We start from the raw sequence: 23,440 nt of genomic DNA, 5'->3' as shown, positions 1-23,440 counted from the left end.
TTTATTGTTAAAAATTCTAAGCATCATCCGAGCTTTCAGCCAGTCATAATCTCTTTGCTAGGTCTTGCCTTGGTGTTGATGGCCGCTAAGGGGTCAGGGTGAAGGTTGGGTGGCTGTGGCAGTTTAAGTAAGACAGCAATGTAGTTTGCTGCACTGATTGACTCTTCCTTTCACAGATGATTTCTGTGTAGTCTGTGAAGCTGCTTGATAGCATTTCATCTACAGTAGAACTTTCAAAATTGAAGTCAATTCTCTCAAACACTTCCACTGATTTACAAAGTGTATGTAATATCCTAAATGTTTCCATTGTCCATTAAGCAGCCTTCCCAGCATCTTCACCAGGAGGACATTCCATCTCAAGTGACCATTTACTCTGTTCAACCATATGAAGCATCTTTTCATCCATTAAAGTTTTAACATGAGATCACACCAGTTGAGTCCCATCTTCAGGCTCCACTTCTAACTCTAGTTCTCTGTGACACATCTGCAGTTGCTTCTTCCACTGAAGTCTTGAACATCTCACAATCATCCATGAGGGTTGCAATCTACTTCCAAACTCCTCTTCATGCTGATATTTTGTCTTCTCCCCATGAATCACGAATGATCTTCATGACATCTAGAACAGTGTCTCCTTTCCAGATTTTCAACTGGCTTTGCCCAGATCCATCAACGGAATCACTGTCTATGGCAGCTATAGCCTTACAACACATATTTCTTAAATAATAAGACTTAAAAGTTGAAATTACTTATTGATCCATAAGCTGCAAATGGATATTGTGTTGGCAGGCATGAAAACAACATCAATGGTGTACATCTCCATCAGAGTTCTTGGGTGACCTAGTGCATTGTCAATGAGCAGTAATGTTCTGAAAGGAAGAATTTTTTCTGAGCAGTGGGTGCCAACAGTGGGCTTAAAATATTCAGTAAGCCATATTGCAAACAGATATGCGGTTATCCAGGTTTTGTTGTTCCACTGATAGAGCACAGGCAGCATCGATTTAGCATCATTCTGAAGGGCCCTAGGATTTTCAGGATGGTAAATGAGCATTGGCTTTAAGTGAAAGTCACCAGCGACATTAGCCCCTAAGAGGAGAGTCAGCCTGCCCCTTCAGGCTTTGAAGCCAGACACTGACTTCTCTCTAACTCTGAAAGTCCTAGATGCATCTTCTTCCAATAGCAGGCTGTTTCATCTACATTGAAAATCTGTTGTTTAGTGTAACCACCTTCATGAATTATCTCAGCTAGATCTTCTGGATAACTTGCTGCAGCTTCTACATCAGCCTTACTGCTTCATCTTGAACGTCTAAGTTATAGAGGCGGCTTCTCTCCTTTAAATACATGAACACCTTTCTTCTGCAGCTTCCTCACCCTCTCACCTTCACAGAATTGAAGAGAGTTAGGACCCTGCTCTAGATTAGACTTTGGCTTAAGGGAATGTTGTGGCTAGTTTGATCTTTCCAGACCACTCAGACTTTCTCCTTATCAGTGTTGAGGATGCTTCCCTTTCTTGTTATGTGTGTGTCCACTGGGGTAGCACTTTTAATCTCCTTCAAGAACTTTTCATTTGCATCCACAACTCCGCAATCTATATGGCACGAGAGACTTTGCTTTCGGCCTGTCTTTGGTTTCAACATGCGTTCCACATGAAGCTTAATCGTTTCAAGCTTTTGACTTAAAGTGAGGGATGTGTGACCCTTCCTTTCACTTGAACACTTAGAGGGCATTATAGAATTATTAATTGGCTTAATTTCAAGATTATTCTGTTTTGGGGAATAAGGAAGCCCAAGGAGAGGGAGGGAGGGAGGTGGAGGAATGGCCAGCTGGTGGAAAAGTCAGAACAAACACATTTTTTGGTTGAATTCTTTGTCTTTTATGGGCACGGTTTTTGGCACTCCAGAACAATGACAGTAGCAACATCAAAGGTCACTGATCACAGATCACCATGACAAACACAATAATGAAAAAGTCTGAAATAGCGTGAGAATGACTTAAATGTGACACAGAGATGTGAAGTGAGCAAACGCTACTGGAAAAGGGCGCCAATTGACTTGCTCAATGCAGCGCTGCCACAAATGTTTAATTTGCAGAAAACACAATAAACAACGCAAAGTAATAAAGCCAAGTACAATAAAATGGGTATATCTGTTCTTTCTGATAAATTTTTCTGTAACCTAAAACTGCTCTAAAACAATAAAGTCTGTGAACTTAAAAAATCAATAAATCATGCCATACCCATGAATTACTAGAAAGCTCAAACTAAACAGACTATTTCTTTTATACAGCACACAATGGGATATCTTTGGCTTTTTGCCAAGGATCTCCCTGGTCTTTAGTGCAGAGAGAATTTTTTGTGCCACTGCCTCCCAACAAATGTGAGGGATTGAGGAACAGAAGCAGCTGCACTGAGCATTCTGCATGTTACAGTTTTTGAGAAATACAAAAGTCACCATGAAGTGATTCCTCTCATTTCTGGGTTTTCCCTCAGCTCATCACTTAGAGATATGTCCAAATGACAGACACAGCAAGGGCCCGGGGTAGGATGGAGCTGTGTCAGAATCTCAGGAGATTTCCCAATAAGCTAAAAATGGGGCTGGGCTTTCTCCACAGTGATATCAACTCAAATTCACAGTCTTACAAGTTTATTAATACCGTTCTGCTTTTCTACCTTCCCCATCACCCCCAAAAGGCCAAAACCAAAGAAGGGTGCGAATACAATGCCAAGTATGGTTACAGGTTAAATGCACAGGTGTTGTTAGCGATTCTCAGCAATGCCTGTAATCTTGGCTAAATGTGGACCAAAAGTATGTTCAGTCATTTGATATTTTCTTCTCATTGCTTTGCTAATTAATTTAGAAATGTGAATTGACCCAATACTCAGTGACAGGCCATGTGTTCAGCTTGTGATAATTAGATATCACTAGTCATTCAGTCACACCTTACATCCCCAGTCTGTTTTTCTGGGAAGAAATTAGGAAGCAATGAGGTGTGTCTTCATAAAAGTGAACAGTCTTTCACATTTGCATCCAGTATTGTGGAGAACAAAAGCTGCCCTTTTTTGTCAATTTCTTTTCACTTATTCGAAGATCTTGGTACAATAGGACATTCTTTCTATATTAACCTCAGAAGCATAAAAATTTCATTACAGACAGAGACTTCACAGATAGATGCTTTGGACTCATTTCCAACAAACTGTTAGTTACTTGGATGGCCCCAAATCAAGATGTGACTGTGCATTTGTAACAGTTTGATTCTGGAGAGGTTTATTGGTGTTTGGAATAATTACGGGTACATAACAGTAATAAAGTATACATGATTAGTGCCACTTACAATGAAAGAGAATGTTCTAATCAGAAAACTTAAAGGTGTTTTTGTTGCTAACATGCATTAAACATGCTTGTCTACTTTTGAATAGTCCCTCATTCTGTATTTCTCAGTCAATAAAATCAAGAAAATATGAAGCCATGCATTCTTGTGTTCAGATCCCCAAATATTGTGGAGGTGACCATAATGATCAGATGCGACCTCTTCTGTGGACACTTCTCAGTCCCATAGTCCCACCAAAATACTCTGTTTCTAGAAAGACAGAAAGTTAGCTGCTCTTTGAATAATGAAAATATTATTATAGGTAACAATTATTCTGTTTCTGTGTCACAGGCAAGAGGTTAAAGGTTTTACATGTGTTCTCCCATTTAACCTTTCCAGTAATCCTATCCTAAGGTTCTGTTATTACGAAATCTATAACCGAAGGGAGTAAGTTTTAGAAAGATTAAGAATGGTGCTTAAGTTCACGCAGGTAGTAATAGTGGAAATGCCTTGATTTGAATCCACATATCAAATGGCTACATCACGGCTCCCCTGTATGAATCAGGTATATTTGTTTCTACTTCTGGAAAAACACATCTGAGAGTTGTATAAATCACTGAATACTTGTCACTGCCAGCTGGGACTGGTTTTGAGCTAGGTAGTGTAAGCTGAACATGGTCCGTCCCCGCCCCCTCCACCGCACACGCAAACATTCCTGACAACAGTTGTCATACAAACACGGCGTGAGTCTGAGTCCACAGAAGTGGTCTTTGGAGAGGACAGGTGATAATTTTTATTTTTATTTTCTTCTAAGTTACATGGAAAGGTGCTCTCCAGCATCCTTTTTAACTCTTTTACAGCATGTTGACTTAATTTTGGAGAAACCAGATATGTATCCCCATTATGGAGAAAAGAATACCCATGGTATTCTATACCAGACAGTCTGATTTTATTAAGTAAAACTAGAAAAGATCTGAGTAAACAACACATTATACTCACTTCATGTTGCCTAAAGGAAAATGGGACAAGGGACAGCAAATATTCTAAAACAAAACGTATCTTTTGTTCTTGCTCCCAATCTTTTGTCAAGGCTGTCAGTAAATTACCTCAGCTACTTAACGGCACTATTGCTCACTCCATTATCCTGGTGGGATGCGTGGAAGAACTTCTACTATGGTGTCGCATGCTGCTCTAAAAGGGACTTTGTTGGGACTGAACCCTGGCTAGGATGAGTATCTAGTTATACTTGTGGCAAGTATGTTTAAAGTTAAGACTACTTTGGTTACCATTTGTGGGGTAAAATGTTATAGCCTTCTTCACCCAGTAGGTTGCGGGAGAGGCAGGGTCCTGAGCAATTTTTAAGGGGGATAGCAGACTGGCAGGTAGGTACTCATTCAAGCACTTTGTAGCAGAGGCCGAGGGTAACAGCTTCATAAATTACTCCTGTTTTATGAAAGGATGCTCACCTTTCCCTTCACTTAATTATCTGCTAGGGACAGTTAAGATCCTGTTAGATCTGCACTCATCAGTCAATATAAATGACTCCCACTCGAAGCTCTCTCTGGAGTATTATCTTAGGTTCACTGCTACTCATTGGTCATCAAAACAATATTTGAGAAAAAGGCTTTGATTTTGTACTGTAGAGCACTCCATCCACCAAAGAACACCTTCTGTGCGTGCCTCCATAGTTTTGTACATGGCATTCATTTATTCAACAAATATCAGTCGGATATTGCCTGTACATCTGAGCCTATTTTAGACTTGAGGGATATAGCAGTGAACACACCAGACACCTATCTCTGTCTTCATGGAGCTTACATTTTGGTGAGGAGAAAAAAATAACAAAGAGATAGATAAGTAAACTATATGTTAGTATGTTATGACTAAGTACTAACTAAGTACTCTCTGTTAGTATCTTAGTACTAAGGAGAAAAATGTTTCAGGGAAGGGGAATAGAGTGTGTTGGACAAAGGATGGGATGGGATGAGGTCATTTTAGGCAGGTGGGCTGGGTATGGTTCACTGGGTAGGGCAAGGGGGTAACAACTGGAAGGAGAAGAGGAATTCAGTCAGATGTTGTCTTCTTAGTGATGTCTTTCACAGAGTCTGTCAGTTATTTGAGAAAAGGAGCCCTGTGCATGTTCAGTCCTAAACAAATGTATACTATGAGTTAAGCTCTTAGAGTATAAAAGTGAATTAGATGCTATGCTCTGCCTCATATCACATAGGGAAAACAGAAATAAATGATTTCAATGTAGTAAATATGTAGGTACAGAGACATAAAAAGCAAAATGAACAATAAGAAGGTAGAGAAATTAACTGAGCCTAAGGGGAATACAGGGATGTTTTAGGAAAGAGCTGATATTGAATAGAGAATTAAAAGATGATAATGGCAGGACGCCTGGGTGGCTCAGTTGGTTAAGTGCCTGCCTTTGGCTCAGGTCATGATCCCAGGGTCCTGGGATCGAGTCCCACATCGGGCTCCTTGCTCAGCAGGGAGCCTGCTTCCTCCCTCTCTCTCTCTGTCTGCCTCTGCCTGCCTGTGCTCGCTCTCTCTCTGACAAATAAATAAATAAGATCTTTAAAAAAAAGAAAAGATGATAATGGCTACTAATAACAGCTAACCTTTTCTTTGCTGTCAAGAAAAATGACATGAAACATGTTTTTTCATCTCTGTATTTCAAATTACAAAACTAGTAAGTGAATGTATTTCTACTGTCAGACTTTCAAACAAATGCATAGGGTGAATATGAAACCCACACACTACTCTTCCATTTGAACTGGCCGTAAAGTCTGGACCTACCCACTCTATTGACTCAACCAGTATGTACGGAAGGCTTCCTGGGTCAAGAGTACCATGTTAGGTACCTTGAATACAGGGGATTAAGACAATAGGAACCTCAGCCTCAAAAAGGCTGCAGTCCAGTGATTCCAGGAACCATATGGACAGAGATTGACATATGAAGAAATAAGTCATGTCACCCTCAAAGGTTTTGGTAAAACCAGAAAGTAGAATAGATCTTACAGAGAGTTCTAGGGATTAAGTCTTGAAAGATTATAAATCTTTCTGGAAAGATAAATGTTATCTGGAAAGAGACCAAGGGCTAGATTATAAAAATCTGGTATGATAACTAAGGTATTTGGATTTTTAAAAATATTTTCTATGAGGAGCCTTTAGAAATTATTTTTTAAGTGACATTTTTGAGTGTTCATAGTTCTTTTGCCTAAATAAGAGCCTTTTCAATATTTTGATAAATTTCCTTATAATCTTTCTAATACACTAAAAGGTTTTATTTTATTTTATTTTACCTTATAAGATTTTTATTTATTTATGAGAGGGAGAGAGAGTGCACACAAGCGGGGAGGAGGGGCAGAGGGAGAGAAAGAAGAAGACTTTTCGCTGATCAGGAGCCCAACATGGGATGCTATCCCAGGACCCTGGATTTATCATCTGAGCTGAAGGCAGACATTTGACTGACTGAGCCACTCATGTGCCCACAAGTTTTTATTTTAATTAATAACACACAAGTACCCTTCAAACTATAAATATTTATTATAGAAAATATTTTAAAAATGGAGAAGTATTGGGTACAACACAATATACATCTATAATTCAACCACCTAGAGAAAAATGTTAACATTTTTACATATTTTCTTCAAACCTTTTCCTAAATATGTATGTATGTATATTTCCTTAATATGTGTCATATATACCTATGACTATGCCATAAACATCTTCACATGCCTTTGAATATTTTCAAAAACACAACTTAACAGCTAGAGAACAATATTCTATTGTATGGAAAGATCTGTTTTATTTACTTAGCTTATTTAATATAGTTTTTAAAAACATGGGCTGAGGATTCAAATAGAAGTAGGCTGGAGTTTTTGCCTTGAACTTGTCAGCTGGATGTTTCAAGGAACTCAATCTCTATAAACCTCAATTTCTTCATCAGTAAAATGGAATTTAAAAAGGGATCTAGTTTATAAAGTTGTTATGAAAATTAAATCAATTGTGGAGAATGTTTCAAAATATAGTGCCTGGGAATATTAAACAATAAATAAATGTTAACTACTATACTCATTAACAATATTAATAAATGTTATTATTGTATATAGTAAAGTATTAACTATTTTTCCGATCTTTCAGTGCTTATAAAGTAATCTTAACGTACACAAAGATTAACAGAATTTTTTTTAATATATAACCCTCAGTAGTCACTAATCCTGGTTTTCTGTGGTAAAGAGCTGATTCCTGTTTAAATGTCTCGGTCTAGAGAAGGCCGTTTTTGTATGGAGCCCTTTTCCTTTAAAGGAAGGAAGCAGTTGCATTGTGTAGCTTTGCTAGTAAGGCACGGACATACATAATAATTTGCTGTTTTTCTAAATAGGAAAGAATAAAAATGCAAGCAAGTAGGCTGGCTTAGTTTCCATAATCAGTCCAACTCACACCCTGAATTGAATACCAAACCTGAATTGCCTAGGCAATCTACCTCTGGCCTAAGTCACTCAAGGCTTAGGCTGCTGCTGACCCAGCACTGCCCATGACTTTCTAGACCAAACTTCATCCTTTCTAAAAACTCCCATCCTTTTCACTCTAGCATTCCCTCTCAGAACAATGCTCTGCTGGCAGAAACATATACCAATTTTTTTTCCCTCTCTATTTTTGTAGGCCACTTGTAGAATAATAGAAAAATCACAAAATTCCAAAGCTGGAAAGGATTTGAGTGTGCATCTAATTCAGTGTTTCCTAATTGTGGCTGTGAATCAGAATGATCTGAGGCTGTTGATAAAACAAAAATTCTCAGACTCAACCCCAGATAGTTTAATTCTGTATTTTTAACAAGATCCACGGGTTATTCTTATATGCAACCAGGTTTAGGAAACACTGATTTGACTCTTCCCACCTAGAATAAAGCTGAGTGCTACTTCAGGCAGGAATTGTATCCTTTCTCTGCTGTGTCCATGATCCCTGAGGCTACATACCCAAAGCAAAATTCCAGAGTGGGCACTTAGTAAATAACTGTTGAAGTGATAATGAGACCACAGTGTATCCTCAGCATTATTTGTATTTCTGTTTACTCATTCTTGTTCCAAAAAGGATTTAAGGCAGCTTACCAATATTCAGGTAAAATCTCTCCCCATTCTGAATTAGGGAGGATTCAACTGTAGAATAATCCAGGAAGGACCAGAAGCAATACCTGTTTCCTAGATAAATTCCACTCTAAATTAGTAACATCCACCTTACTGAGAATTGTGTAGTTTGTTTGTTTTTTTTCTTACATACAAATGTCATCACGGAGAGATATTGTGATGTAGTTGACAAATCCTGTGTCTTACAGTCAAGATAAAACTATTCTCAGATCTTCCTATATGTACCATGCTTGCCTTTAATAGCTCCGCAGTCCTGGGATATAGACTTAATTGTTCTTTATTACTATTTCTTCATTGACAAGATTCAACTCAATTCATTTTTATTTCACAAATATTTCTTGAGCATCTAGCATATGACAGGTACTATTTTAAGCACTTGGGGGAATAAAACAGAAAACTACTGTCCTGGCGATGCTTTTACTCTATAAGGTATAACTCTATTTCAGAGGATTATTACGAAGGTGAAATGTACATAAAGGCTTTGTATATTTCCAAGCCTTCCCTAAGTGTTAATTGTTTTCCCCACCTTTGATTCTTTTCAAGTGATACATACACACCCCAAAATATAGTTGGGAAAATAATTCTTTCAAATGTCCCATTTTAGAAACACTTCTAATTCTGAAGAAAAATCAGGCATAAGCTGGGATCCAAAAAAGTTCCTTAACTTGTACTGACGTTTTTTCTTTCATGCAGAACTAGTGGAATTTATGGTCTCTGGGGATTTTTCCTCATGACGGGTCCCAGGGAGAAGCAAGGAGTCATGTCTTTATAGAGGTCTAGACACAGCTGTACTATAGACACTCTCATCTATACCAACAGGAAACATACATCTGTCTCATTCTTGTGTACATGAGACTCCCTTGCACTGATTACTTGAGAACTTTAAGAAGAAACTGTAGATCCACTTGCAAGCAGCAGAGGCTAAGTGATTACCACCTAGGTGGGATCAAGGTGCAGCTATGCCTTGAGGAAGGGATTCCAGCGATTTGCAAAACTGCCAGACTCTTCCATGCTATATGGCCAGACCTGTGAGCTGCAAGACATAGTCCAGATTTCTATTGCTGTTTCCCAGAATGTCTCCATCAAAATAATTCTCTTCCATTTTTACCCTAAATGAATAAGTGCTCCCAAATTTGTGCATGGTCGTTTTTGAAGCTGACTTTGTAGCTGACACTCCCAGCCCACCATTTCCATGCATTTCTAACATTAGGCTCACCTAATCTGCTCTCTGAGAAACCTTCCTATCCCTCAGCCTCTACACACCGTATTCTGATAGTTCATTAAAAACCCAGTTCACAGCCTGCATCCTTTTGAAAATCTTCCACAGCCTCTCTGTAGCCCATGGCAGCTCCTCTAACTTCTAGAATTCTCCAGAATTCATTGTCTATGCCTCTCTTTCACTGGTTAACTGAAACTGCAAAGCAAAACCCATAAGTCCATATCAAATCAACCACCATGATTGAAAGAGGTGAAAATTAAAATCCATATTTGACACACAAAAAATATCCACCTACTTGAAAACTAAAAAATATATCTTTGATAAGTTGATTATAGGCCATAAGATCTTAAAATTTCACAGTGTCAATCTTTTTCCTGTTACTGTCTTTTAAAAATGTACTGTTTTCAACAGAAAAAAAAAAATCTGGTTTATTCATTTTCATGAAGAACGGTCAACAATTTGGGGCTATTTTTAGGAAAAATTGGAAATGTTTTTCTCCTATAGCATTTTTAAAATTTTTTTAAAGGTTTTATTTATTTATTTGACAGAGAGAGATCACAAGTAGGCAGAGAGGCAGGCAGAGAGAGAGAGAGAAGCAGGCTCCTTGCTGAGCGGAGAGCCTGATGTGAGTCTCGATCCCAGGACTCTGGGATCATGACCTGAGCATCTCCTATAGCATTTTAACATTTAAAGCCCACAATGAATTTTAGTCTCCAAAGAAGGCCCAGAGTGCCTGAGCCAGGTTACCCAAGCCTGCAGAGGTGAAATTGCTTACTTCCTCCTGGAGAAAAAGACTAGTCTTATTCCTTCTGTGGAACATTTATAACATCATATTCATGTCTCTGACATTTTAGTATTTGATTATACAGCAAAAAGTGTCTGTACTCCTGGACATTGAAAGGAAACGGGTAAAGACACCTCTGTTCTGTCACTGGGTAGCAAATGGCACAGCAAGATCTGTTTCTGCACTTGCCTTCCCTAAGAAAAACAGCCATCACTGGCTGAGCACTTATGTGACAGACACTGTGCTCAAAGCTCTATAATTATCAAGATTCTTTCATCTTCACAGCAACCTTAAGTGGTAGATGCAATTATCTCTATTTAACACATGTCAAAAACAGAGGCTTGGGGAAAGAGGATCCAGTTACTTACCCAAAGCTCTTACTGTTAATCCCTTCACTTTTCTATAATAAACCATGAACTCTCTTAGGAAAGAGGACATTTTTATTAATATTTATTTAGAAACCACTTGACCAACACAGAACCTGGCTCTTAGCACCTGTTTAGTAAATATTTATTTTGACTAAATGTTCAAAGTGAATTAGAGGTACAGTGTGACACTATGCTTTCTGGAATGCAGTTGAAAACTGTGAGTGTTCCAAAATTTTGTTATAATCTGCTACGATCTCCCCAAATCTAGAAGGGAAGGGAAGGCAGGCATTCCTTTTTTCTGCACTAAGGCCCTTCTATACCCAGACATAGAGGCAAACATTGGGCAAATGGAAGAAAGAAGCCCTTGGTGAATACCAAAGGCACCAAATAGGGAAAACAATGTCTTACAAACAGAAAGATAATAACTTTTGGGTTTTGTATTGTTCTTTATATTATTCACAGCATGGACAGGATAAAAATTGCACCTGATTCAATGATGTTCCTGAGAGGGTAACAAAGGAGGTTATTATTTTTATTTTACAGTTTAGTGAAATTGCCCTAGCCAACCAACTGTCAATGATATGACCCAAGTCTTCTAACTCTTAGTCTGTTTTTCCTTATGGATTTATTGACATCAAACTATGAAGAAGATTTATTCTAAGACCATTCTATCCCAAGATGACTAAGTTACCTCGGTTATTTAAGAATCCTGTCTTACCTCCCATGCAAGTGAGATGTTAAGGTCACGACTCTTGATTATACTCTTATAGTCTCAATTTTCCCAGAGAAGCCCCAGGCTATCCCTATAGTCAATACGAGATTAAATGAATAAAGCACATTGAATAATGCATCAATTCCTACATAAAACAATAGCAAAAACCCTAGCCTTGGAGAATGTTGGTTCTAATGAGTTCCTACAAGCTATAGACCACCTCTCCTAATATATATGATATGGGGGAGGGGACTTCAGAAGTGATCACTCAAATATTTCGACCAAAGTAACAGACCTCAGAACAGTCATATAATGTATCAGTTGTTTATAATTTATTACTAAATCTCAGTACCTTCTTGAAGAAGGCAATTTACATTTTATTATTTGTAGAACCATTTATATAGGACGATAGAGAAGAATTTTAGGCTAGCAAGGGCAACTTTCCTCTCTCCTTCAATAATTAGTTCTGTATCTCTGTCGCAGTGCTTTATATACTCATTCATCCAATATTTACTGAGCAAAAGTTGTGTACTATGATGGCTTCTTGAATGCAAAATGATTAAGATCTAATCTTTGCCCTCAGGAAGTTTACAGGAAAGTGCAGATTACTGTTACTGGACTCGATGGGTTATAATCTCTCTCCCTCAGTTCGACACTGACTAGTTGTGTGACTTTTTGGAAAAGTCTCTAAACTTTGCTTCTTCATTCTTTGAAATGTCACTAGTATGAATTAGGAGAGTAAGTGTTTTTTTGATACCATCTATTTGCCAGACACTCTTCTAAATGTTTTAAGTGAAAGATGACATTTAATCCCTTCAGTAGTCCCAATCAAAAGTTACTCCTATGATTCTCATTTGATAGATGAGAAAACTGAGAGTTTAAACAAGTTGCTCACAGTCATAGAGCTAACAAGTTGTAGGTCCAGGTTGTAAATCCAAGGACTCAGAACCTAAAGCACATGTCCTGGAGAAGTGTACATCAGTATGAGAACCAGGGGAGCTTTATTTAGGCAAAGGGTTCTAAGGCTGAAAGCGTCAACTGCCTTTAAATTAAAGACACATTCTCTTAGGAACATCCCTTGCAGTTGCCACTTCCCATTCACAATTGTCTCTTCTCAGTCTGACCCAGCACCCTGGGAGCTAACACATGTGGACTTCATAGTGGGCTCTTTTGCCTTTGGATTCAGCCACTAGGAGGCTGGAACAAGAAGTTCAAGGGAGGTAAGAGTGAGGTTGTGTTATTTATTCCTCTGGTGGGCTCCTCTTCTGGGGGATTATTCTGAAAAGGTTTCAATTATTTTTTAATAAATTAATGAAACCAGAAGCCAAAGAAAGACTATGTTCTTCAAACTTTTATTAAACAATTTTGAGCCTTTAGAGTTGAGGAGCTCATTATATTTTGCAAAGCAATTTATAATAGCATGCTACATTTTCAACTACACTTCTTCTGTGCGGGTGGAGAAAATGCGCTGGGGTAACTTAAGTGACTTGTCTAATTTGCTACAAGCAGTATGTGACAAAGCCATGATTTAATCTCAGGTTGGTGGCAATCCATGTCCTATTATTACCTCCTTTCTTGGGCTCCTGTTAGCAGCCAAGGCCAGCATGGTCACCTGCTTAGCAGAAGTTTCAATCAGGGCCTAAGAATAAAAGGAACTTCAATACAACTCTTTCAGGGATGTGCTGGAGACTATTCTTCTCTAGACCTTTTTTTCTATTTTGTTGCCAGAATGTTCTTCCCACCCACCAGTTTCATGAAACCAAACAAAACAACACTTTCTGTGGGGAACACAATTGCAACTTTGCAAGTGCTTTCTTCTGGAGCAGAGGAAGAAATAATGCCTGTCCTTAGGGAATCTTGGTTGAAACCTCTCAATTGCAGAGTGCCACAATACTGAGAAACGTTTAGCTGAGGTTAATTCAGCTCCTGGGGCAGTTTAATTGGAAACAATTGGAGTTGTGAATGTGAATGCACAGCATTTCCCCTCTGGTTTGTGGTGAAGAGAGAAGCCAAGGGGCCTTTAGCAAGAAACTGGAAGAGGCAGCTCAATAGGCAGCGGGGCTGTACCTAGCTCGCTTTCCAACTTTGCCGTGCCAACTCCAGTGGCACAGTTATTTCCTATTGAGAACAGATTCTGTTTGTTCAGGGCATGTTTGTGAAGAGAGATTTTCAGACATTCAGCTATAATGGGGCATTCACACATTCAGAACCCAGCTAAATTTGCCCCCAGGGCACATGCCAGCAGCACAGGCTTGCCTGGAAACAGTCACAGAAACACAGCCTCTGTGGCTTTAGAGTTTGAGCTGACAGCCCAGGATCCGGTGTGGTGGGTTCGTGCTGGTTTCTGCTGTGATTGGTCAGGATGACACTAAGGTAGCCTCCTCTCTAGGGCATTATTTGGGTTCCCTCACTTAAGACAACTAGGTTTGGATTCTGTTTCCAGGGAAGCCAGTCCTCATTCTGGGCCTCACTGGCATTGCCTGCCTGCTTCCATGCTAGGGGTCCATGGAAGTCTATCAGCATCGCAAATCCAAGCTTGCCACACCCGGGTTAAAGGACTCTTTTTTGCTCATCAGAAAGAAGCCTGACCTCTAATCAGCCCTTTAGCCTTACGGTGGATCTCTGCTTTATCCCTCTCTCATGCTGCAGCTACCCAGAACACTTCACACCTTCACGGGCGCTGACCATGATCACTTCTCTGATTGTGTCTTTACCCATGTGACTCCCTTCCTTGTCACTCGCCTTCCTTGGGCCACTCACTGGTCCTTCCAGATAAGTCAGCATCTTCTCCTTTGGGAAGTTCTGATATCTACACTCACCCTTTGCTGAACATGTTGACAAGCAATCATATCCAGTCAGGCTACTTCTTTTGTGCTGATGTACCACTGTGAAAGGGTTACAGTGTGAATATATATGGAAGTTGTTCAAAGGCACAAAGAATGTTGAAATTCCATACTGGAAAAATGTTCTTCTCCAAAGAATCCCGAGGAATGTGTGCACAGAGAATAAAGTAGCCTGTTCTGTTTTGTTTTGTTTTTAAAGATTGTATTTATTATTTATTTTGAGAGAAAGTGAGAGAGCACCTGAGTGGGGGTACAGGCAGAGGGAGAGGGAAAGAGAATCTCAAGCAGACACCAGGGTGAGTATGGAGCCCAATGCGGGGCTCAATCCCAGGACTCTGAGATCATGACCTGAGCGAAAATCAAAAGCTGGATGCTTAATTGACTGAGCCACCCAGGTACTACAGTACTCTGCTTTATTAACTGGGCCACAGTCCATAGTATTCCTGATATATAGCTGAAACTTGAGACTAAAGGTCCTCCTTTTTCCTCAGCTTGAATCAAAACCTCAGGGTTGTATCACCTACCAGAGGCCTCATGATTTGAAAAGTCGAAGTACTAGCAACACTCTTCCAAATATGGATGGAATTATTAAGTGGGTGTAATATATGAGAGCTGGTCATTGGGGATGGTCAGGCTGACCATAGAAAAGAGAAGAGAGCTTTCCACATGTGCATGGCCTTTACACCCAAATGACACTGCTCATGTCTTTATCTGCCATATACTTCTATATAATCAAATGCCAGGCATTGATTGAAGTAGTTTTAGATATGAACTTAATCAACATGATAAATAGATGAGGTAGGTTTGTCATATTTTATAGATGAGGAAATTGAGGCACATTAATTAATTTACCCAGGATCACACAGATAAGAGGTAGCAGAACTGGAAGTCAACCCTTGACTGCCAAGCACCAGTAACCATCTTGTTAATGACTAAATGAGGACCAGTCAGATTATCCACTGGTTTCCCCTTGAGGGACTTGGAAACAAGGCACAGAAAGAGCTGCAGAATTATTCTTTGGTCTTCATCCAGCGGGAATGAGAGAAAGAGAGAAACATCATCAGTCCTCAAACACTGCAACCTCTATACCATGTCAGTCAGTAGTTAACTTTACTGCAAGATCACCAGTTTCTTGAGTTTTCCCTTAACAATACCAATGATTTGTCACCACTAACTAAATACCATTCCCTTTAATGAGACACCAGTTCTATATATAGCTATTGATTCTTAATTTAAAATTAGCTGTAAGCAAAAGTATAGATGTTGTAAAATTATAAGCACTCATATCTTGGAGAAGTTATACAATCTTCTTGTACAATAAAGACATTTACTTAAAGGTAAGCCAATATCTGTATTGTCAGAATTTGATCATTAAGACCTGGGGAAATTGCCTCAGGAAACAGTAAAATAAAGTAACTATGCATCCAAGTTTATATCTATAATCCCTAGACAACTGTTAATAATGCTTATTTCACCTATAGGTTGAAATGATAAATTATATGGCTACTTTATCTAAGAAAACATTCCATGTCAGGAACTTCATTCTCCACTGTGGGGGGTGGTAACAGTACACAGGCAAGAGACACAGTCCCTGCCCTCGAGGATTTCACAGGGTGCCCAGGAGGATTTCACACTTTGAAGGAGATACATAAAAATAAAATTATAGGATAGTGCAGTAAATGCCAAGATATAGATGTTGAGACAAGATGCCTGGACAGTAGAGGTGAGGTACTCAGTGTAGAGTGCAGTGTGAGGGCTTAGGAACTAATTCTCAGAGAGAAAACGCCTCAGCTGACTCATTAAGGACCGTAGATATTAATCAATAGTTGAGGATCTAGGGAAGGATGAGCATTCATAATAGAAGAACAACAAATGAAACTTGATGGGATATGTGAGGGAGATAACAAAACTTAGGGGTCAAGAAACCCGGGATTTGGGATCAATGTGTCAGATTTCGAAGACAAAGCCTGAAATGCTAGCTCTGTGTCATTAGGAAGTTATTGAACCTCTCTGGGTCTTGTTTACTAAATGGATAACATGGAGAACAACTGTGTCTAAGTCATAGGGTTGTTAGGAGACTTCACTAAGCTAACGTATGTAAAAAAAAAAAGTTAAAAACTGTAGTAACATTGACACACATAGAGTATGTATATATGAATATCCTAAGTGGGGAGAAGAGGGCAGTTTATAGGTCAGTTTGTGACTGACCCAAGGAGTTTGCACCTGATCCAGAGGGAAAGAGCAATCACGGAAGGGGTGCGGCTCAGAGAGGAGTGAAACAATCAGATTCGATTTTTAAGAGTAGTGATTCTTGGCAAGTGTTTGGAGGGTGGGTTGGCAATGAGTGGGAGGCAGAGAGAAAAGTTATTTCAGTAGATGGTTAAGTGGCAAGCATCACTTAACCCCATGTGAAAATCCTCACCATACTGGTGGGAAATCCTCACCACAAATGCCTGTTAACCACGTTAGCGTTGTGAAGATGTAATTTGAGCCTTCAACACAGTAATACTCTTAGCATTTATTTGTATAAAGTTTACATTTAGGGGTGACTGAAGTGTTGAAGTTAGAAGAGACCTAAAGAAATGATCCAGCCCAGTGGTTCTCTACCCTGGCTACAATCAAGACCCTCTGGGATGTTCTTAAAAATACCAATCCCCAGGTGCCACTCTTGCTCACTTAAGTAAGGTCTCTGGGAGTGAAGCCCAAGCACTGATGGGTCTTCAGAGCCCCCAGGTGATTCTCATGTGTAGCCAGGAAATAGCAAAGAACCACCGCTGACCTCATACAACCCCCATGTTGAACACAGGTGGAAGGTGAGCCCCAGACATGCTTTTTTCAGGATGTGGGTGGTAATTGTGTTACCTGTCTTACCTGTAATGTATAAACATAGTTTCTTATGTACTTATAACAACATTGGAACCTCCTGGGCATTTGATACGTAGTCTGGTTTATGCTGAGGCTAGAAATGGGGGCAGGGTACAAGATCCACAGAAAGAAAATTGCTAAAATAAGAAAACAAAGAGAGGAAGAACTTTATGTAAACAAAAGGAAATAAGATCACATATGCATTCCACCAACCCAGGGTAGACAAGCCTTAATAAATTATATATAATCAGTTTCCTCCTGTGGTAGTTGAGAAAGGGTAATTATGAGAGAACAGAAAAAAGCATAATGATAAGAAGAAAAACATCCCATGAAAGCAAGAGGCTATGTCAGTCTTGTCCATTGTTGCATCCCCAGGTCAAGGGCAGCCCTTCGCAAATAGACTTTTCCGTGCTTTAGTTAAAGACTAAATAAATGGGAGAAAGGAAGGGATGGAAGGAGAGCAAAAGGGTCAGGCAGAGGCACTCATTCTCTTTTACTCTTAAGGCCATTAAATCTTTCTGAACAGCGTCAGGGATGAAATAATTTCCAAATAATAATGTTCAAACAATAATTTTCAAAATAGCCAGTTCCACTTAAATACTGGGCTGCTTTTTCTGCCAGAAGCAGCTATGAATGGCTTTGGGAGAAGAGTATGCAATGGTTTCATCCTACGTCTGATGCTCTATGTGGAGAAGACGTTACTGGCATTCATAGGTACTGTGGGTTCACAGTTCAATATATAAGTTTCTAGGGGACACAATTCAGCCAATAACACCTTATCAGTGAGCCTTAATTCAATGAGTCACATGGTTTTTGACCCTACAAAATTGTCCAAAACAACCTTTTAAGTTACCCTCAAGTACATATTGCCTCCGCATAAAATCAAGTGAATACAAGATACTTAAGAGTAGCTAAATGTCCTCTTGGGATCATAACACAATATCTGGGTCTCCAGGAAAACAGACACCACAAATCTGAAAAATGCATGTAGGGGCTTTGCTGGAGAGAATCTTGGTAACAACTGTGAAGGATAAAACAAAGCAGGATTGAACAGAAAGAGAAGCTGAAATGTGAGGCAGTTGGAACGGAGAACTTTCTCTGATCCTTAGGACTCTTGAGCTAGATAAACTTTCAGAGCTTTCCCCTTTTGAAGCAAATCATCTCTCTTTGTGCCCATGAATCACACAATTTTTCCTGTGGATGGGAGTATTTTGGACAAAGTAGCTTTCCTGTATCTGCTGCAGTCTTTTCTTATACTGTTTGGATCTAGTGGCTTCATATATTAAGTTTGCTCTGCTAGAAATATCTGCTCCAAGATTTTGATTGGTCTTTTTTCCTAGGGAAATATACAAAAGGAAGGTTGATGGAACAAACCATAACTGACCTCGAGTCTTTCACTGATACTATTGTCATTCTTTCCTTCTGCTACTACCTATTCTAGATTTGTATATTTATGTTCTAGATTTCCTCACTTCTACATGCATCCTTAGCTATGCTTGTTTTGATGGCTTACCTACTGGTTGTGATACAGAGATTCATCCCTGAGGAGTCTGAGCTCCTGGTTATTATGTCATTTATAGTCCGTGGCTGCTGCGCTCATTAATTTTCTGTTAATTTGGGACAGGGATGTACCAAAAGACATTCAAGTGATTCACTCAAGTGGAAATCATATTATTCCCTATCATTGTGGCCATCATGTATTGGCAGCTCTTCCTTCCTGATGACTTGTGTCAATTATCCAGGCCAGGATGGTGGTTTCTTTCCTTGCTTTCTGCTTTCTTCACTCAATAAATCTAAAATGACTGAGTAGCAGCTAAGCTAACAATTTTTTGAGACTCTTGCTATCACTTGTTAAAAGCATCTCTCTTTGAGAGCCAGGACATCTAGACACAGAACCTAGGTGTGTGGGGGAGGGAAAACACAAATACCCCAAGGGAGACACATAGAGTGCTGATAAGTGGGGCCACTTCTAGTTCCACCCTTGGTTGCTGAGCCAATATACATTACCTACAAAAGATACACCATGACTTCATTGATTAAAGATGCACTGAATCTTAAAGAATGTTATCCCATCTTTGGAGGACATTGTTTCCAAACTGATACCTTAGTTGTGCCTTCAAGATGTTGTCCCATTGCTCTATATGGCTGGCAGTTTCTGGGGGGTATAATATGTGATAGGATCATCGAATCCCACAGATATGTGACTGCTACCACACCTCTTTGGCTGATCAGTGGGGACCTTAGTCTACTGCAACATTATGCAAGATCCCACATTGGTAGATCAAATACTCTGTGAGCCATTATTTAGAGGTGCTAACAGAAGCCCTGTGGACAGGAAAGATACATCCATACTTGGACTATGTGTTAATATCACTGAAAATAAATTGTTTTCCCTTTCAACGTAGAAGTACAATACAGACATCATATCCCAAGTAGTTGGTTAGTCTCCTTGAGCAATAGTTCCATATGAGGAACTTGAACTTGGTCTCTTTGTTTATGAGTTAAAGCGACTTTCACATTGTAACTAACTAGATCAGTCTTGGAGAATGAAAGCCCATGCTGTGAAATCCATGCATAGCCAATAGCTACTGTCTTCTTGAGCCCATTATGTCAGCAATGGAGTGGCCCGTGACAGAATGGCTATATCAAGTGGTTGTTTGGTGCCCTTTCCATGGTGATGCTTTCTGATGAACTTTAACATACTACATAATGTTCTTTACACTTTGGACACTCCCATAAGTTCATACATTTGTCTTTTCCCAGACCTTCTTGTTGATATGGATTTCCTTTTTTTTTTTTTTTTTTTTCCTTTAAATTCCTTGCCACTAATAATCTATATATATTCTATGTCAGGGAACTTCTGTTCTCACATAAAGTGAATATCCACCAAAGTTCTGCCCATTGAGAGACTTCACACTTATCAAATAATCCCAGAGTAAATAAAATCTTACAGTTGCACTTAGTGTTCTAAAATAAAGAAATGTGGTTCTGTGAACGTGCATAAAAGTGGAAATTACCTAATCATGGATGTCATGGAAGGTTTTGCAAAGGTAACACTTACTGCATGGAGATACAAAGCTTTAGTAGTGTGGAATGGATGAAGAAAATAAGGAGTACTCAAGGTAGAGGGAACCCTAGATGCTGAGACCCTTTGGCAGAGAAAGACACGGCCCATATGAAGGATTAAAAGGTTATTCCGGCTGGAGTAGAAAAAATAGACAGGTGTGTGCAGTAGAGTGGGATCAGTAAGCAAGGGCCAGATCATGCAGGAGTTTTGTCTTTACCCCCAAAGAACTCACTAGATCATTTTAATCAGGAAAATAGAAAATTAGATTTGCATGTTTAAAAGGTCCTCCAACTGCCCTATGGAGGATGCTTGGGGGACAAGCCTGGGTGGTGATGGAGAAGTAAGGGGTCATTGCAGTTGTTTAGATTAAGGATTATGATATGACACTCAGCTCATGGAGTTGGAGAAAGTGGAGAGAATTGAAAAGTATTCAGTCAGTAACATTGACAATACCAGCTGCTAGATTACCTGTGAGAGACAAGATGTCTAGAATGGCTTTCAGGGTTTGGTTACAGAGGTGCCTGGGTCATTAGGTCAGTTAAGTGTCAAGTCTTTGGCTCAGATCATGATGTCAAGATCCTGGTATCAAGTCCCACATTGGGGCTCTCTGCTCAACAGAGAGCCTGCTTCTCCCTCTGCCTGTGGCTCTGCCCACTTGTGATCTCTCTCTCTCTCCCTCTCTCTCTCTCTGACAAATAAATAAATCTATCTTTAAAAATATATAAAAAATAAAGCAGCATTATAAAGCCATAACTGGATGGAAGGAATGCCAAGACAGACACATCTAAACAGGTCCAGACAAAATGTGATTAAATATTTAATGAGTTTACTTACATACAAAGAGAATTTCATGAATTTTGAGGTTGAGTATTCAGTATGGTCCTTAGTTTTTGAATTGTGGATCCTGTAAGAAATTGATGACAGTTATGAATTTCTCGCCAGAACCCCCCCCAAAAAAGTGCTTTCCCATCAACTCATGATTTTGCATGTATTGTGGATCAGTTTCACCCATGTTAATTTCAGTTCACATGGAATTCATGTGGTCTGTAGATATGAGATAAAAAAAAAAAAAAAAGCTCTACCAAATCTTTATTCTGTAATGCGTACCCTGTTGCTTCACTTGCACACCACACCACACAACATTGGAAGAGAAGGAACGTGACTTCACACAGCTGCTCCAGTTATCCATTTATTTTGTGTTTTACTGTTGGTTAACAGTGGGCACTTGCAAAGTGTTATCCTAATTCTCACAGGGAATCACAAAACATAAAATGCTCCTCTGGGAACCCATGCAAAAGCACATTAATCCTTAATGACAGAACCAAACACAAGGGTTGTGCTGGCATTACCGTTGGGAAAAAGCAGCTCTCCCTCAGAGAAAAACTGCCCTCTGTCAGCTCCTCTTTGAGTTCCTGGCTTCCTGTGGCCTTGTGGGGGATTGGGGAGTAAAATAGTTCCTTCCCCAGAGAGAGTCATTTGGATGCAGCTGCATCTGCAAGAGAACTGCTGACTTAGGATTTGATTCCATGATGAGCATTTTATAAACATACTATATATAGCAATTATATACACTACATGCTGTATACACATGAGACATAAATTATATGATAAATCAGCTCTTGGGCCAATCCACAAATAATGGAAAAGAGAATAAGTGCTTAAATTGTAGCTGGCAGGCTTGGGAGGAAAAAAATTAAATCATACACAAGGAGATGCACTATCACTTTCTTCAGAATCTTTTAAAAGTATGTAATCATCCGACAGGAAATGTAACCATAATCTGGAGCTTAGAGAGAACTTTGATGAAGTCCAAATATTTTTTAACTATTTCTCTCTTTCAAAGTAGTAATTCCAAACACATATTAAAGGCTTACTGCATGGAAAATATGCAGAATACTGTGCCAGTACTTTATATACATCACCCCCACGAAAACTTCACAAGCATACTATCATATAGGCAACATAAAACCCATTTTACTGAGGACTAAACTGAAGATCAGAAATGCCACATATGTTTCTCGGGGGGACTCCATGTTTCTTAAAGATTTTATTTATTTATTTATTTGACAGACAGAGATCACAAGTAGGCAGAGAAGCAGGCAGAGAGGAAGGAGGAAGCAGGCTCCCTGCAGAGCAGAGAGCCCAATGTGGGGCTCAATCCTATGACCCTGAGACCATGACCTGAGCTGAAGGCAGAGGCTTTAACACACCGAGCCACCCAGGCGCCCTAAGGGACTCCATTATTAAATACCAAATGCCATAATGAGATTGAGGCGTGTCTGGCTTGGACTGCCAAAGTGCTATCTTATAAATGACCATTTCACCTAAACCACACATCTCACCTAAGTGTAACTTAGGTTGAGTAGTTTAATATCCAAATAATCTGTCGGCCTTTTTTTTTCCCCTTCTCTCAAATCATGGGTCATTCTTGTCATCGTAGTAACACAACTATCAAAGATATGAGTTTAGTTTACTTGAAAACTAAACTGCATATGTTCTTTCAGGACCATTGTAACTGGAGGACACAGAAAACCCCACCAGGAAATATTCAAATATGAAGAGGAAGTCACCATGTTAGAATCTTAATGCTTCTTTGGTAAAGGGAAAAGGTAGACTTACTTGGGACCTGGAGAAAATTCTGAAAAAAAAAAAAAAAGAAAAGAAAAGAAAAGAAAGTAAAAGAAACCCTAACATAGTTATTTCCTAAAAATACTGACCTAGAGCCTTTCAAAGCAGTAATACGATCACACGAAGTAGAGATGGGCTCTTGTGTGAAAAGTTTCTTCTGAGTGAATGTCAGCATTTGGTCTTAAAAGCAAGTAGGACGGCTGCACTTTAGAAATAATGGAAGTCCATATTTGGAGGATGGCTGAGTTAAGTGGTCAAGCAGCGATATTTTCAACATCTAAGAACCATACATTTTTAAAAGATAAACTCATTGCTACATGGTTACATAATCCTTTCTAGAGATTGTTAAATTGCAGCCAGACAAGTCCTTTTGGCTTCCTTTCTGAAAATGTAGTTGATGAAAATTAAGAGACACGCTAGCTCTTTGCTCTCTTCTTTCCCCTTGCCAGAGGTCACACCTAGATGGCTGCAAATCAGCCCTCCCGATTATTCTGCAAC

At 39.3% G+C, this 23,440-nt stretch overlaps 1 protein-coding gene and 1 pseudogene across 1 annotated transcript in view; one reads left to right on the top strand and one right to left on the bottom strand.

The window, feature by feature from the left end:
* The window catches only part of GRM5 (glutamate metabotropic receptor 5), a 517,692-nt gene that overhangs the window by 308,183 nt on the left and 186,069 nt on the right, over positions 1-23,440 (top strand). The gene's annotated exons all lie outside the window — the stretch shown is intronic.
* On the bottom strand, positions 44-1,724 carry LOC132012070 (tigger transposable element-derived protein 1-like; annotated as a pseudogene).

This window comes from Mustela nigripes, chromosome 1 (genome assembly GCF_022355385.1).
Source record: "Mustela nigripes isolate SB6536 chromosome 1, MUSNIG.SB6536, whole genome shotgun sequence".
NCBI lineage: Eukaryota > Metazoa > Chordata > Mammalia > Carnivora > Mustelidae > Mustela > Mustela nigripes.
Note: the sequence above shows the minus strand (reverse complement) of the source record. Positions and strands in the feature narration are given on the sequence as shown.